At 59.9% G+C, this 4,132-nt stretch overlaps 1 long non-coding RNA gene across 1 annotated transcript; it reads left to right on the top strand.

Moving 5' to 3' along the window:
* The first annotated feature begins 1,887 nt into the window (after positions 1-1,887).
* Positions 1,888-3,422, top strand: LOC146589007 (uncharacterized). The gene is made up of 2 exons (XR_014897304.1): positions 1,888-2,138; positions 3,003-3,422. It is a non-coding gene; the product is annotated as an uncharacterized LOC146589007 (long non-coding RNA).
* The last annotated feature ends 710 nt before the right edge of the window (positions 3,423-4,132 follow it).

Genomic DNA, 4,132 nt, shown 5'->3' with positions numbered 1-4,132 from the left:
GCGCGTTTCGGCTTAGGGGAAGCTCGAGTCAGATCCCGCCCGGGCGCCGGGAAGGGCCCCCGCGGCGGGACAAGGCTGCAGTCAGAGCTGGCGGCCGCGCCGGACGCCCGGGACAGCTCATCGTTTGCTCAAGGTGTTGGGATGCGGCTGGGCCCGCCCGTCGGGGCCGCCCGTCGTGCCGCGGCCGGCGCGGGTAAACAGGCCCTGAAAAGGGGCAGTGTCTGCGCGGTGGAGAGGCAGGCGGCCCGCGGCGGAGCTGCGTGCCGGCGGCAGCCGCGGCCCGGGCGCCAGGTGGGCTGGGAGGGCCGGGCGCAGGCTGCGGCGTGCGGCACGGTGTGGCACGGCGTGGCACAGCGTGGCACGGTGCGGCATGGCACGGCGTGGTGCGGCACGGTGTGGCACAGCACAGTGCAGCACAACGCAGCACGACACAGCACAGCATGGCACGGTGCGGTGTGGCATGGCATGGCATGGCATGGCACAGAGCGGCGTGGCATGGTACAGCACAGCATGGTGAGACGTGGCATGATGAGGCAAGGCACGGTGCGGCACAGCACAGTGCGGCACAGCATGGCATAGTATGGCACAGTGTGGCACTGCACGGTGCAGCACAACACAGCACGGTGCAACACGACATGGCACGGTGCGGCACGGCATGGTGTGGCACGGCACGGTGCGGCACGGCACGGCACCCACTCGCCGGCCGTGCGGGACAGGCTCCTGGCCAACGCGCTAGCAAGGCCGGGAAGGCACTTTCCGAGAACTACCAAGAGCCCAAACACAGAGGGGCTATCGGATGTGATGGAGCAAGGAAGTGATAACCGGCTTCTCTGGAAAACCTCAGGGCAAAGCTCTCCAAAACTGTTGTTAAAAAAAAAGAGATTTGAAGAATTCATTGTTTCACAATCTTTGTTCTCAGGCCAGATCTGTGCTTTTTATTTGACAACAGGAGAGGCCCAAACCTTTCACGTTTCCCTTCATTTATTTGTGGTTCTTGAATTCTTTTGGGGGGGCAGCAGCAGGGGCTGGGGGGGTCTCATGGCACTGGGGGCCTTGGGGCTGGAATTGGGCCAGGGCATCCCAGGAGCACTGCAACCCCCTGGGCTGGGGTGAGTCCTGCCGCCTGGATGGGCCTCCAGGATCGCCGGGGGCTCGGGAGCTGGTGCACCGGGATCACTGGGGGCTCGGGAGCCGGTGCACCGGGATCGCCGGGGGCTCGGGAGCTGGTGCACCGGGATCGCCAGGTGCTCAGGAGCTGGTGCACCGGGATCGCCGGGTGCTTGGGAGCTGGTGCACCGGAATCGCCGGGGGCTCGGGAGCCGGTGCACCGGGATCGCCGGGGGCTCGGGAGCTGGTGAACCGGGATCTCTGGGGGCTCGGGAGCTGGTGCACCGGAATCGCCGGGGGCTCGGGAGCCGGTGCACTGGAATCGCTGGGGGCTCGGGAGCTGGTGCACCAGGATCTCTGGGGGCTCGGGAGCTGGTGAGCCGGGATCGCTGGGGGCTCGGGAGCCGGTGCACTGGGATTGCCGGGGGCTCGGGAGCTGGTGCACCGGGATCGCTGGGGGCTCGGGAGCCGGTGCACCAGGATCGCTGGGGGCTCGGGAGCTGGTGCACCGGGATCACTGGGGGCTCGGGAGCCGGTGCACCGGGATCTCTGGGGGCTCGGGAGCTGGTGAGCCGGGATCGCCGGGGGCTCGGGAGCCGGTGCACCGGGATCGCTGGGGGCTCGGGAGCTGGTGAGCCGGGATCGCCGGGGGCTCGGGAGCCGGTGCACCGGGATCTCTGGGGGCTCGGGAGCTGGTGCACCGGGATCGCTGGGGGCTCGGGAGCCAGTGCGCTTTCGAAAGCTGTAAGGCATCAGCCTGACGGGAGCTGCATTCCAGCCTCCAAATGTTATTTCCAAGCAGTTAACTGGAAAAAGCAAAACCCTTCCTTTCCCCCCAACATGTTTCTTTGTGCCTTTGAGTTGGCTTTTCTTGGAATAAACTGAGACCTTCTGAATTTTGAAAGCAGTTCCCAGGAATTTGTGAGAGGAAAGCAAGAGGGTTCCCTCTTTTCCAGGTCCTGCTTTTGGTCCGTAGCATTGCTCCTGTGAACGCAAATTCGCAGTTTGCGGTGCCTGGAGGTGCCTCGAAGGCAAGGGACGTCTCTGCRTTCTCCAAGGGGCCGAACCGAGGCAGGCTCCCGGAGCGGCTCGCCCTCCYCCTCCGTCCCGTCCCAAACTTTTCCGTTTGGAAAAGCCACTCGTGCCAGCRGGCGCTCCAGCGTTCCCTCGCTCCGCAGCTCGCTCCGGGCCTGGCGGGCCTCTCCGGACATCTCCGGGTGACGGCGCTGGGATGTCGGCCCCTTTCCCAAACTGCTTTTTCTCGGGACTGTGTTCGGCATGGCCCCGCTCGCCTCCCTGCGCTGGTTCCGTCTCCTCTTTTGCATCTGAAATTTATTAACTTTTTTCCTTTGAAAAAAGGAGTATTTTCCCAGGGCCGTCGGGGACTGGAGCTCTGCGGGGCCCCGGCGTCCCCCTTCGGCAGCGCTGGCCGCTGCTGCCGCCCGCCGCGGGCACCTGCTCCACGAGCCCTTGACAAATGCTTTTGCCATTTCGGGGATGGGAAGGAGACATTGATTAACTCCCACGCTTGCCTTTCTGGAAAGGTTATAGCTTAATTGGTCAGACTGAGAGTCATAAATCAGGTGCCGAAGAATCAGGGTGGATAAGAAAATTTYTGCAGAATGTTGCAAAAACAGTTTCTGGCGGGATCCCTGCAGCTGGGCCCACGCGGCTTCGGGGCGCCGAGGGCGAGCGGGACAGCGAGAGCTCGGAGCCGCCGCGACCCTCGCCGGGAGCGGGGAARTCGCCCTTCTCGTGTCGGTTAATCTCAGGATTTTCAAAATATTTCTGTTCTTCTGGAAAATGGAAAACAACAGGAAATGTGTTGTTTATTTTATTCAAAAGAAAAGATTTCAACTGTATTTTGGAATATTATTTATTCTATTTCTCCATAGGAAGTGCTACTCCCCCTCAAGGTAATAACAACAAAAAAACCAAAAATCCACTTTTTCATACCAGCAGGAGGCAGTGAAGAAGGGAGAAAATGCCTCCCGTGCAGGCTGAGCACAGCCTGTATTCGCAGCCGGGGAAAAAAGCAGGAGACAACCGAGCGCCTTTCTTCCGGCAAGTGAAACGCTCAGGTTTGGTGCAGCCTCTTTCAGGCCGGCCCCCTTCTCCCGGCCTTTCCCGGGGGCCGCTGCAGCGATGGGGYGGATGCTGCGGCGGCCGCTCCGCGCCCCGAGCGCCTGCTGGCTGCAGCGGTCGCGTCCAGAGTCCCTCCGGGCGCGTTAGGGGATGCCAAGAGCAGAACCTGGCTTTGATCCATGTGTGATGATAATAAAGAACAACAGAATGGATTTTAGTGCTTTTTCAAAGGTCTCCCAGGAAATTGCCTATTTAAACACAAGTAAAATAAATGAAAAACGGAGTGCACCTTTCGCATTTCAGTGCAGAAGCTAAAACAGATGCTGCTTGCCAGAGTAAAGCAAGGAGGCGACCTTGCAGAGCGGGGCCATAAAGCGCTCGGCTCTCCCCGCCGCTTCCGCCCGGTCGCCTATCTAGGTCATCTCGGTGCTCCGATCCCGTATCACCGCTGGAAATAGCAGGGGAAAACAGCGACGCATAAAATATCCTCTGGAGCACTGTAGGTGTTATTCTTATGAACAAGTAAAGTACTTGGGAATCAATAAGAACTTTTACTCGTAGCTGCTAGAGAGATTTCATTCCTTGAATTATATGATGGGATAAACGAGAACCCAGCCTGGCTGCCACCTTGCGTATCAGCATCTATCTGTTCCCAGCCAGGCTGCAAAGCTCATGGAATTAATTAGGATAATCAATCCTAGCAACGACACCAGTATCCATCAGCGCTTTGCCGTGCCTCCAGGAGCGCGGCCGGCGCGGCGGCGCTGCGCGACCGCGGTGCGGCGTCGAGGCGTTTTGCCTGCAAGGCTGCCGTCACCCGAGCGCTTTCGTAATACACAGCTTTCAGTAACAATAACAATCTCGTTCCTCTGGCTAGCTCTTGTTTATTTTACATGTCAGTTCATTTTTAATATTTGTTTCCTGGAAACTAAACTCAGTC

This window comes from Rhea americana, unplaced genomic scaffold, assembly GCF_003343005.1.
Source record: "Rhea americana isolate MKP2758 unplaced genomic scaffold, rheAme1 scaffold_482, whole genome shotgun sequence".
Classification (NCBI taxonomy): Eukaryota; Metazoa; Chordata; class Aves; order Rheiformes; family Rheidae; genus Rhea; species Rhea americana.
This window is presented reverse-complemented; position numbering and strand designations above follow the sequence as displayed.